Source organism: Phoenix dactylifera, chromosome 1 (genome assembly GCF_009389715.1).
Source record: "Phoenix dactylifera cultivar Barhee BC4 chromosome 1, palm_55x_up_171113_PBpolish2nd_filt_p, whole genome shotgun sequence".
NCBI lineage: Eukaryota > Viridiplantae > Streptophyta > Magnoliopsida > Arecales > Arecaceae > Phoenix > Phoenix dactylifera.
In genome coordinates, this window is record NC_052392.1 from 28,979,447 (window position 1) to 28,993,182 (window position 13,736).

General features: G+C 36.6%; 1 long non-coding RNA gene across 9 annotated transcripts in view; it reads right to left on the reverse strand.

The window, feature by feature from the left end:
- Positions 1-356: 356 nt before the first annotated feature.
- The window catches only part of LOC108511142, a 57,780-nt gene continuing 44,400 nt past the window's right edge, over positions 357-13,736 (reverse strand). For 5 of the 9 annotated variants that reach the window (XR_005513831.1, XR_005513822.1, XR_005513825.1 and 2 more), the window contains one exon: positions 357-2,986. This is a non-coding gene — a long non-coding RNA (uncharacterized LOC108511142). Of the gene's footprint in view, positions 2,987-5,573; positions 5,747-13,736 lie in introns of all 9 variants that reach the window. The other 4 variants (XR_005513820.1, XR_005513821.1, XR_005513824.1 and 1 more) reach the window with 3 other exon arrangements.

The following is a 13,736-nucleotide window of genomic DNA, read 5'->3' on the forward strand; positions in this document are numbered from 1 at the left end:
TTCAGGTGAAGTGACGCTTAATTTGAATGCCACATTCAGAGATTTTAGTTCTGTGGATGAAGGAGACGGCAGATTGGGTCCAATACATGCAAGCTCGAAGATGTCAACTCTTCTTCTTGAGCAATGCCATGAATGGTACGTTTTCCTTGCTCTGATAGTGACTTGTTTAGGAGATTAAAAATCAGCCCCTTCTGCTTCAGACAATTTGTTGATGCAATCAGGAGGAAGCTAAGGCGTTAAATTTTCCTTTACATTATGGCTGTTGTAGATGATGGCTGTCTCTTCCATCTGCACGTATTGATTTCAATAATTTTATAGCAGCTGGAAATTAGAAATGTGTAGCACAAATTTATAGCTTGAGAGAATCAAGTAATTCATGACTTCTTATATCTAAAAATTAGTAGAATTACAAAGGCTCCAGATTGGTCGACCACCTTGATGCTAGAGAACCGTGAACTTTTACAAAATATTAGAAACAAACTTTTACAAAGTGTTAATCCACAATCCTAACTGCTGTAATCTATTTTATTTGGATCCAGGGGAAGGTATCTCCTAGCCTCTATTCCTGTTCTGGCTGTGTTTTTTCAAAACCTCATGTCCTCGATGAATTGGATGTTCCCCTCTCCTTTTCATCAAGGATAAACAATGTTAGCAGAAGCAGTCAATAGAATCATACACAGTGGACTGCAGCAATAGGCATTTAACATATATTTTTGGTCCGCTACAAATTTCTTTGTTTGATTTGAAGCCGATACCAGTGTGATGCAATTGGAACCTACAGGAAAAAGATTCACTTTAGTACTGAAGTGCAGAAAAGCAAAGCAAATACTGGTCGGATGTCAATAATTTTTATAAACTTGAAACCAAATTTAGTATAATATAAACTTGAAACCATATAAATTTTCTCAAGTTTCCTTCATGAGAAAAAGATATGACATTAAACTGGGTTTTCAAGAAAATAATTTGATAACTCCAATAAAGTCATACAAATTTATATAGAAATTCGAGACAATTATCATTAAACTTGATGTAGGAGCAACTCCACTTTACTCTGCCATACAAATGCAGTTACCCGCCAGAGAGCCACATTTGGGGGGAGTATAACCGAAGATACCTTTAACAATGTAATTTTGGACCGTTCAAAAAAAAAAAAAAAGATTTTTCAGATTATGCAGCAGTAATTAAATATTAAAAGTAACTTCAAAAATAAAACTTCACACTTGCGCAATTTACATGCCTTCCAACTTTTACTTCCCCAAGGTTTAATGGATAAATGCCCAGAGTTCATTGGCTTAAGCAAGCATCCCATGTTTAGGGATGTTTCCTCTTCTTTTCTTGTGTCTATATTTTCTAGAAGCTCTTTTCAACAACACTAGGGCATTACCCAGATTGCTACCCTGAGCTTAGTTTAAAAACTCAGCATTATGAATTTCAATCAAAGCCCAGGACAAAATTTTTCATTGTTGCAAGCATTTAACTCCCTTATGTCGGGTGCTTAATTTTCCTAAATTTGATTAGTTATAAATGAAAAGTGAACTGTAAACTAATTTTCTGGATGATGTAATTTCCTTTCTACATATATGGCTAAAAGGAAGCAAATTGAAAAATACAATTATTGCAATTGCGATGTCTACTTTTGCATGTTTCAAAGTTTTGTCATAGTGTAATTTTTTCGTTTTTCAAAACATCGGATTGTTGGGTAAACATGGAGATATACGACTGTAGCAACGGTGATGTCTAGTTACATATGTTTTTTTTTAAAAAAGCATTCAGAAGAAAGTCATGTTAGTCTTTATTTTCTTAAAGTTATTACTTGATTTTAAAATTCCATCAGATTAATGTAAATCAACCCAACTGACTTTGCCATAACAAAACTAGGTCCAAGAATACTTTAATTCGAACGGACAATGTTTTCCCACCATTTCCATCTGGTTACCAGTACTTACTGCAAGAAAAACACAGACATGTATGTAACATTTAGAGAACATCTAATATTTACTTATAAATAATAAATGAGAAGACAAGTTTAGTCCCTAAGTTAAGTGAATATGCTAGTTCCATTGAATGTTGATGAAGCAGGCTCATCCTTCCAGGACAAATATTGAGAGAACCACAATGGAATAGTCAGAAGGGATCCCAACAATAGGTTCTACACAAACCATAACCAAAACGTACCTTGTCCAAGGGAGCGTACTGATGGAAAGTTGTTCACATGATTTTATAGAACCTATTTGCTGCAGATTTAATACAAATAGAATAGATGCAGGAAGAATCTTGGTTTCCAGACAAGAAGTAGAAAAGCACTTTTTTTTTTACATGCCACATGAAAGTTAGTATCACATGATACAGTGTGCAAAAATGTAACGTTTGATATTTGCATGCTGATATTGTGATGCAGCCATGCAGGAGCTTATCATATACTTGCGTGACATTGAATAACGTTTTCTTGAATTTTATTTACAAATATGCTCATTAGTCTTGCGTGAGTTATCATAAAATAAAATGAGTTATAATAGTCCAATACAGCTTGTCATGTGACTGAATACAAATACTACCATTTTGATGAATGCATATAAGATATCTAGAGGAACATCAATGCAGTATGGAATTTGTTGCGTGTAAACATACAAGCATCATAGCAGCCACTCACCATAACAATTATCCAAGTTAGTTGGTGCTCTCATAATACAATGGATATTTTGCCACAACAGGCAAAATTATTTTGAAGGTTTCAATGTTGAAGAAAATGGAAAGGTTGCCAAATGTCTAAGGGTTTTGGATCTCTCATGGAGCCACATTTTATTCATAAAAGGCCTTGATAAGATTGAAGACATTCAGAATTTGTTCAGCAACAGGCACTCATTGCATTGCTGACAATTTCAAGCATATGAAGATGAAGCTATATAGTACTGAAGAAGCCCACAAATGCAGATCTCTAGATCTTTGGGTAGAATCAGGGTCTCAGCATGTAGAAGTGGCCATCTTTCTGAAAATTAATCTAGCTGTTAGGTCACAGCCACTTTATATGATTTAATAAGTTTTCTACCACTTCCAGCATTGTGACTGAAAAGTATCATGCTCATTCAATGTCATTATGCTAGGAGATCTTGTATTTCATTTCGGTTTCCCAGTACCCGAAAGGGTTGAAATGGAAGCACTGACTGGATCAGAGCAACAATATTAATAAAACTAACTACAAAATGTTCTACATGATCGATGGACTTGTGTGTAGTTTTGCTTTTGGTTTGTAAGGTAATAAAAGCATACTATATCAAAACAACAATGATACAAAAGAAAATAAATATTTTAAATCTAAATAAACTAATAAACTAAGTTATAATCATGATCGAAGTATGCTTATATCTCCACCTCAAAATGAATAGTAAATCACGTTTTGCAAAACGAAAGTCAAACAAGATTTCATCCTTAACAATTCTGAGCATGTCATTTAGATTTGAAAAATAAACCACATGGATTGGTACAACAAATGACCTAGCCGACCAATATTCTTCTAAATTCTGCTCTTGCTTTAGATTTAGCGACAGTTTGGAAACACAAGCATTGGGGACAAGAAAGCCCCTTCATATCCTGCTTTCTTTGATATTTCCAAGTAACCTAAAGATTGACTTTTGATATTCATTGAAAAAACCTTCAAATTTTCAGCCATGATATTCTACCAAGAAGTGGTCAAGCTAGGTGACAACAATATATGGACTTCTATACAGATCCTGGACAACTTTTGCATTAAACAAGCAGCAGTACATGCTACCATGTCATCACCAAACCCCAACAAGAAGCTTTTTTAAATACTGCCCTCATCATCCTTCTGCCGTGATACTGAAGCCAGCTCCATCAAGATGTATGTTATCCTACTAACCTTAACAAAAAACAATATATTGAAATATAACAAATTTTCTCAACTTGTGCAACCCACAAAAACCAAATATAATGATTATTGTGTGCACTTCTGCAGTAATATTTTGGCTTGCGCAAGTATATCTATAAATGAGTATAGGCTCAGGGATGTGAGAAACCATAAACAAATAGATTTTATTGAAAATAATTGTCTTAACCGTTTGAAAATAATACATTATAATGCATTAACTCCGTGACATTATAATGCATTGCTCAATTCAATATCAATCTATATGTCTGTCTGTGTACTTCTAATACTTATGTGAAATTTCTTTGTTTATTTTTACTTTGAATATCAATTACAACTCCATTACAATAAGCCAAGGTGAAATATTAAATAATGTACACATTCAATATTTATGGGCAGATTCAACAAGTTCAATGTCACACTGCAAAAACAATGCATATATGGCTTCCATGTCCGTACAAGCAAAGGCCTCTCAGCATTCAATAAATCAAGTAAATTTCACACAGGCAACGCATATATAGCTTCCAGGTCTCTACAAGTAAAGGCCTCTCAATATTCAATAAATCAAGTAAAATTCATACAAACAAACCATATTCTTGCAATACTCATGTTGACGGATGTGCTACTTTAGAATGGTGGTCTACATGGCCACCCATGAAATATAGACACAGATAGAAGAAATGGATACGAGACCATATAGATACATCAAGAAAGCAAATCTTGAAAGTGTAGGATAGGATATAGTTAGGATAGGACAATTAATATAGAAGAATTTTAAATCTACGTTCATGTGTGTGTGTGCATATGTATATCTATGTCTGAAAAGGCATCCATAATGCATACTGCTATCAAAATAACGTAGACAATGCTTAATATGATAGCATCACTTCTACAAACTCATCACTTAATCATCATGGAAATCCACAGACCCTAATCCATACTATACCATCAACATTACAAACTCAAATTGATTGTATCCAGAAGTATCAGACATACATCAAAGATCCAACAAGTATCGGTATTTAATATGAATTAGATACAGATATCGAATGTATTATTAAATATCCATGCTTGCAGACAGATTAGGCTTTGGCCTTATAACTGTATAGGAAGGTTCCCAAGTGGCAAGCAAAATACCATGCCATGGTTATGTAGCCCTCCACCCCCTCACCTCCCCTTCCATTATTTTTCATTATTTTTACTGAATTATTCTGATATTACTTTTAGTTTCCTACCTTCTAACTGTTATTATGAATTTATTTAATTTTCAAAATTTCTTTCTGAAGATGGCCTGCTGGCTGCATGAATAGGTTGAGGCCTTGCATCTGCATAGGAAGTTGCCAAGGCCAAGTATTTTTTGAAACATTGGAAGGATGAGTTACCCACTTAGTTTCGGAGAAAAGCATTTATTTTTTTCCCTTTTTTCTTCAAAAGAAGAAGGCAGTTTTTTTTCCTTCTCCCATTCTGTTTACTTCTCCCCCCTGCATTGCTTAGTGATCTAGAAATACCGCCGCTTACCATTTCTTCCTGAATCTTAGATTCCAAAGTCAAAACTTGGCATTTAGGAACCTAGACGAGGTTCATTTCTTTTCCTTTTCTGTCAATTCATTATTTCTTGTAAATCTGAAAATAAAAGTCTGCATCCTACAATATTTTCTATTTAATCTTTATTTTGATATCACGTATTTACCTTTATTATTACAAAACATATGAATAGTTGCACTCCGGGTTTGTGTGTCTTCTGCAAACTGCAGGTTGTTCAATTAAATGTCTTGCTTGAAAGCGGCTTCACAAAGTCAGATTTTTACGAAGTATTTGTGAAGATCAGCAGGCATGACCACTCCAAGTTCAGATAAGCATAACCTACATGTTGTATTTCAAAATTAGCATAACCTTTCTTGTTACTCAATAGAATGACACTAACCACGTGTAACAAATACCTTGAAAAAGAGAAGTTGCAGGGACAAAAATTACCTGTGTTGGATCAACATTAATACCTATATTCAATGGGTACTATATTTCAGTTTTTCTTTTTTCTTTTTTTGATAGTGCCAAGAGCTCATTAAAATACTGAACTAGTTGTTCTAAAATATCTGTGCACAGTAATGCTGAACTGATATATGGCTTGGGTCTGAAGCAATACTAGACCAGAGAATTTCTCCTAAGGAAAGTTTTACTATCAGTCAAGATCCAAAGTAGGTTCCATGATATACATTAAAGGCATATAAAATAACTAAAGAAATCTTAAACGTATCTGAATACTTTGAAAAATCAAAGAAAGAAAAGAAAAAGCCTTCACTGGAAATATCTAATAAGCAAATCATAACAACATCAACGTGATAGTTCTAAAAGTTGCAATCGTAAGTGCTCCAACATAATTTTAGACTACCAGCAGTTCCACATACTTCAGAACATCAAATCTACAAGTGTTGCATATGATTTTATTTCAAATCTTCAAAAATAAACCAGAAACAGAATTTTTTTGATTTCCTCTAAAAATCAACAGGCACGGCTGAATCCATGAGAAAGAAATATTCACAAATTGATGCGAAAAACCAAAGAAAATAAACAAATTGAGGAAGGGTCTAAAATGTATTTCTGCAAAGGGAAAAGAGCAAAAACATATAAGAAATGGAAAATAAAGAAGATGAAAAGTCTGAATTGATCTTTGTAATGGGGGAAAACTCAACTACATCCACAAGAATTCTTTGATACAGCATAATTTTACCTTTACTCATTCTTAAGATAAGATAACCACCCAAAACTATGCACTTGTTTTCTTCAAAATAAAGAAGAATATAAGGCAAGAATATGCGATACCCATGGCCAAAAGAAGAGAAAAATTGGGGTTAACTCAATCCTCTCCTTACAGTAGCTTGCCATAGATGAACATTTTTTGTGTCCGGCCTTCTCAAACTCTGCTCAGAGTTGTTGAATAGGCTTGGTGACGTGAAGAACACGGCCTTTAGCCGAGGAAGTCCTCTAGGAAGCCATGTGATTGCCATAAAATCATTTTTCATTTTAATTATTTCAACATTATCAACAGATATCCATACTATTGTGGCAAGTATATATGTTGGAATACCTTAAGACAGACACGGAGAATGGAAACAACTGAACACATCTAATTAGAGTCTAGGATGCCAAAGCTAATCTGTTTCACTAGAAATAAATTGGACTTTTTGGCCAAGTTCAGTCATAATGAACCTTAGTGACAGTTTTTGGCTAGTTTCAGCTAGTTCCGGATAAAACATACTATTAGTATCCAATGTTATCAAGGTTCTTTGATCTAGAAGCATACTTGGGTAATCAGTAGTGAGTTCAGGCAATTTGTCGAGTAATAAATTGGTCATCGTAGTAATTTTTCACAACTCTGAGGTCCTATAAAGTATTCAACAAGCACTGCTTGTATAAGCAAACAAGCACTCAAATATCCTCATAAAATTTCATAAGTTGACAGAGTAAGACAAAAATAATACTTTTTAAGCTGCAAGAAACTGATAATATCAAAAGAAATCTGAAAAGTTGTCCCACAGATAGTTGGTATAACGCTGAATGGTTATAGTTATGGTAATTATTAGTACTAATACAGAATCGGAGAAAAGATGTCAAAACTGTGATTTCTGCATATCTAAAATATTATTCAAAGTTTCATATATGGGCAAGAAACAGAATATTTAATCAATCCTCAAACAACTAATCATCAAAGAGTGATACCACACCTATCACTAAACACAGATTTATCACATAAGTACTTTTTAAAGATTTTGCAACTATTAAGAACATTGAAAGCACTTGGGAATAGAACTTAAGAAATTATACGAAAAGTAGAAAGAAGTGTCTATTTGTGTATAGATACAATTCATTCATTGGTAGTGGATACCAGATAAGATGATAATTGTCATAACAACTTCACAGTCTTCTGCAATTCTGTGCATCCATATTTTGCTTGCTGATATTCATATATTTTGTGACAGATAATTACATTGCTATCACACCTTATACCATGGTTTAAGATGATGCATTATATAATTATTTAGCATGTCCATGGCTTTTCTACACAACGTTAATATTTTAAATTTCAGGCTTTCAAGCCAAAAAGCCATTGAACCATATGTCCAACAGTGCCAAACATTTCATAACTTTTCTTTTTTTTTTTCTTGACAGAATCTTTCAAATTCAAACCAAAATTTCCAAAACCAAAACTAGATGGCCTTGGATGAAAATAAAACCAAAGATGAGTTTGCTGACCTTGTTATAGATGTCTTATGGATATTTGTCATCCTACGCCAACACATTTGATGTTGTCCAGAAACAACAATAAAAAAAAAAAACTAAACAAACTTATTTATTGAAAAAAATTAAAAAAAGGCTCATAGGAATTCTGCCACCCAATTTCGGATATCAACTGGCCAGGCATGAACCATCAAGGGCTGACACTTCAGACCATATTACTATGCATAATATACGAACACGTACACAAGCACACATTTTCACATACAAGTATACGAATGTGTCTAAATGGTTTTGTCCATGACAACTAGGGCTGCAAATTGATTGAATTCATCCACTTTCGGTTCCAGATTGACCCAAACATAACCCATTTAGATCTGAACCCAATAACTTGGGTTGAAAACTATGATTCATTTCGAATATGATTGGATACAGACTACCAAATGTCACAACCGATGAAACATGAACCAGATTAGATACAGAATACCAAATATCGCAACCGATACATGAATCAACTCAAAAGTATTGAACTGTATTTTTTCACAATCCTATTTGAATTTCAGAAATCAGCTTCAAACTTTTATGCAGATACATTTGAACTTTCGTTTCTGTTTGTATATCGAATCAGAATATTTCTTATTACTTGTATTTTGATCATTCAAGGTCCAGTTTGATCTAAAATATCCAATGGAAAAATAACCTTAAAAACAATCCACTTTGACCCAAATGGAAATGGAGAATACTTGGATTGAAATTTTAGAGCTTATTCAAGTCAGCAGGATCTTGGTAACCTTAAAAACAATCCACTTTGACCCAAATGGAAATGGACAATACTTGGATTGAAATTTTAGACCTTATTCAAGTCGGGCAGAATCTTGGGTATGCGAAATCCTAATCGAACCCTTCCGGCTTGGCCTTAACATCATAAATCTCCACTACGTTTAAGTCTAGGATTAAAATACCACTTGGTAACTATTTGGAAGAATCTTGTCGGATCAGACAAATGTTTGGTTGGATAGCTAGAGAGGCAGAAAAAAGGGAGAGAGTGTGAGAAGGGTGGATGAGTGCAGGAAAGTTGCAGGTCCCCATCCTTGTTGGAAGAAAAAATATCTCTAGAGAATATTTTTCTTCCCGTGGAGATCAGTCCTCGTGACCCTAGCATCCTCTCTTTCTCTCTCCTACTTCATTGCTTCCAAGTCACCTTCTTTTTTAGGCCAGCTCAAGGCCCTCTAGTCCGAACTAGTCTAAAGGTCATGTTTTGGGCTTGGATTGAGAGAAACTGTGCTCATGTTCAGGCTTAGGTTGGAGAGCCTTAAGTAACTCTAGCCCTGCATGACCTCGCTACAATAACTAACTCGGAGCTCAACCTGAGACTTATAACTCAGGGCCTAACATTCCTCCCTATCCCACTCTCCTTTTAGTCCTCCATCTATCTTAATTTCTCTCCATGCATGTTTTAATGCTCCTTTCTGCCTCTCTCTCTCTAGTTTCCCACCCTATTGCCCCAGCCCTACGCTCCCTACGTTCTTCTCTACCCACCCCCCTTTGCCCACAATTGCTTTGCTCTTCCCCTGTCTCTCTCCCCCTTCATTATGTCCCTCCTTGTGCTCATCCCTAAGTGCCCGCGGTTCCCCCTCTCTCCCAACTCCTAGTTCCAACCGTCCTCCTCCCGATTCCCTATCCTAATGTATCGCCATCCCTAATTCTCAATGTACTAGGGTCAAGTCAAGCTCACTCAGGTTTGATTTAGGTCAAGCCTGTTTAGGCTACTGATAGAAGTCACATTCAGGCTCGAACCTAATTCCGCCAAAAAAAATTTAGAATTACACCAAGGTCGAAGCCTAGAATATTCATCTAAGCCAGAATTGCGCTCTATTAAAACTTGACCTAGTTCCATCCCTACATGTGGGATTGATCCACATAGGGCAAGGGCTTAGTTCGACATTCCTATAGGAAAGGCTCCGAAGGAGTATCCTACAAGTATAGGAGAGAGGCAGGGGGTAAAGGTAGCAAAATGTGATCTGACTCATCAACCTAACCGATGTTTGACCTGTTATGAGTAGTTTTGGGTTTAGGCTAAATAGGTTTGGGTCATAAATAGGTCGACTCGTTTAAACTATTCAATAATCAGATTGGGTTTAGGTTCCATCCCCATGACTCATTTAACCTATTTAATAATCAGGTCAAATCGGGTTAAGCATGTTACCTATTTATTAAACAGGTTATTAGGTCAATAGGTTAAGCAGGTTACCTTTTTGTCAAACAAGTTAAGTAGCTCTGGTTAGGTTACCTGTTTATTAAATATGGCATGTTCAGGTTTCAAATCCAGATTTATTTAATAAACAAGTTAGATTTAGGTTTGGGATTTTTTGACCTAACTCATATATGATCCGATTACCACCAGTAGGGGGTAATGGGAAGGGTCGGAGGGAGGGGAGTGGCGGATCGATAAAGATGAGAGAGATAAAGTTGAGGCCAGCTGAGCTGATTGAGTCTCCGACCGGGTTAGTTTGTTTATGAAAAATGGTTTCGGCTCCTACAGGGCCGAAATCATAGTAACACCAGCCGGAACTGGCCGATACTAGACATAACTGAACGAAACCAGACGGTTCCGTCTCGTTCGAACTGGTACCAAACTGGACTAGGCACCGACCGGTACGGTACCTGGTAATGGTTTCGCAATCCTTGCTTTGCACCACAAAAATCATTTCACCAATTAAATGATACACTGAAAAGCAAGCAGAATTTTCTTTTTCTTTTAGGATGATTAAGCGAGCACGTGCTCAATGGATATATTTCTCATTTTTCTGTTAATGTTCTTCGATTAAAGGCAATGATGTTATGTTTCATATTGTAATAAAAAACCATTTTAAAAAAATATTTTAAGAGTTTTATTCCATAGACAAATGGACTAGAACAAAATGATTTCCTATAAGGCTCTAGAGAATGGCTTGAATATTGTAATTTGTCTTAGATTCAATAATTATGAATGAATTCTAAGAGTTTTATATTTCCTTTCATTTTGCTGCATTCAGTGTCATGATCATCAATATTGTCCCAGTCGAAAAGGCTCTGTGAAAATAGTGTAAATTTTATGATTGATTGATAATTTGACGTCAACCAATATGAGGGCATGCACATTACGTATCGGTATGTTACCCCTAGTACACCTCATATCAACTCATTGCTCGCTGGTACAAAGTGCGGTACAACACAAGAGATATGGTACAAGGCTTGGTATGGGATTGGTTTTCCAAACCTTAATCAAACCTATAAGATAGCTAGCAAGAGATTTATCTTATATGTCATAATTTAAGCTCATGAACCCAAAAGTCATAAGATACTACTAAATTAGAGAGTATGACTTATTGGTCCCAAACTTGATCAATTTCCAATCTTCTAAGTCATTCAACAATGTAATTTAAAATAGGATTATCTAAAAGTGGAACCTTAACAACAATCCTCGTTAATGTTGTAATGCGCAATCTGAGTTAGCTATTCAACATCATGGTGATAAATGCAAATCATGGATAGAAGCTCCAATGACATGACAATGTTTCAACATGGTGATAAATGTAGATCATGCATAGATGCTCCAATGCCTCAAAGAAAAGAAATGCTATTGATGATGATAAGGATGGTTGTTTTGTACCCCACACCGAATTGGAATCCCACGAATATATATCCAATAATTGAAGAACAATCAATAGAACATTCAGCATCAAAATCCCTCGGCCAAGATTTAATATGAAAATCATTGAAGAAGAATAGGACAAGGTTTGACAATTTCTGATCCATTCAGTTGACAACCATCATAACACGACAAAAGAAACAGCTTTTTCCGATGCTTTCTGGAGCCTGTGATGATACTTATAAACATCGGTAATTTTGGCACTGACGCTTTGAAAAGCGTCACAAAAGCGTCGAATAGAGAGGAGTGGAAAGTTTTTGTGTCGATGCTTTTGATGCTTATAAGCATCGGTCTAGTTTGGAGTCCGCCGACGCTAACTAGCATCGGCGAAAACCGAAAATAGGCCGACGCCATAATTATTATTTTTTTAAAAATATATATTTAAAAACCCTAACCCTAGAAGCCTTGAGGATGGCTTCCTGGGGTGGTCTCTGATCGTCCGGAGGTGAGGAAGAAGAAGAGGAAGACGTGGGGGAGGAGGCCTCTATTTCGAATCACTATCCATGCTCTCCATTTCCTTCAACCTATTGGAGAAATTATAAGAATAAACATCAAATTAATCACAAGATAAAAAGATACTACACACCTGAACAACAAATGGTGGGAGAGGCCTAGGGTTTGGGCCCTTCCGGTGGAAATCGATGAACACTAGGGGCTTCCCGCTCTTGTCCAAGATCCACACTCAGCAATCTAAAAACCAAAACGTAAAATCCAAAGGAAAGAAACAAATTTGAATTAACAAAGAAAAGAGAAAGGGAGAAGAGAAAGATCTTGAATTGAAATGAGATAAAGCATCGAACCGGACGATGTAGGGAGGGATCTCGCGGAGGGCGGTGGGCAGGATGAACCGAAGGCTTCGGGGCCCCAACGCCAAGGCCTCGTCATCCAGATCAAGGAGCGACTCCACTGGTACCTGAGTTCGAGAGCCCTCTCCCGGCTTCGGGACTCCAAGAATAGCGCCCGATGTCCCCGATCTGTCCTCAAGATCCCGATCCACGGCCTCTCGGCTCCCTCCTTGCCCTAGCCCTGCCGGCGCTGCCACCTAGATGGATGGCTCTCCATGCTTCGTCATCAGGACCCATGGCCCTTAGTTCCTGCAGCGGAAGAAGCTTGTCGCCACGAGGTCCATCTCGAGGTGGGTCTTCTTGCTCCTTCACCGTGAAGAAGCTTGTCGCCGCCACAAGTTCTCCATCTCTCTTCGCTCTAGGGATCGGAAGGGGTTAGGGATCAGGAGGGGGGGATTTATGTTGGTGGGTGTGGAAAAAAATGGGCCTTCGATGACGCTTTAGAGAAAGCGTCGTGGAGGCGGGTGGTTCATTTGGACTCCGACGACGCTTTAGACAAAGCGTCGAGGAGGGGGGAGTTCATTTGGACTCCGACGCTTTAGAGAAAGCATCATTGGGGGTATTTGGATTTCGACGACGCTTTTAGGCATCGTCTAATCACACTCTTTTTCATTTGGCCTCCAACGACGCTATCTTGCATCGTAATAATATCATGACCGCCGACGTTATTTAAAATAGTCGGTACATTTCGGCGCTGGAGCCAAAATTACCGACGCTTCTACCTAGTATCGGCATATAAAAATTTCGGGATAGCCCATTTTACTTGTAGCGTAAGATCTAATAGTTAATCCATCAACAATAAAGGTTGTTTGAAATAAGAAGTGCAGCCATAAAAACAGTTTGTACCTAGAGCAAAAATATTTTCATTCATTATCACATAGTAAAGTAAAAAAGGGATCAAACCCTTGAATAGGTTCCTCCACCAAATTAGGTGAAAGAAACTAATATGTAAAATAGACCAAGGTTCATATCACTTCTATACAGAAGTAGTCAATTTCAATACTTATAACTTGATATGATCATGCAATTTTCAAGCTAGAACATATCTATATTGAACCCTGCATATTTAGTGAAAATGCTACAA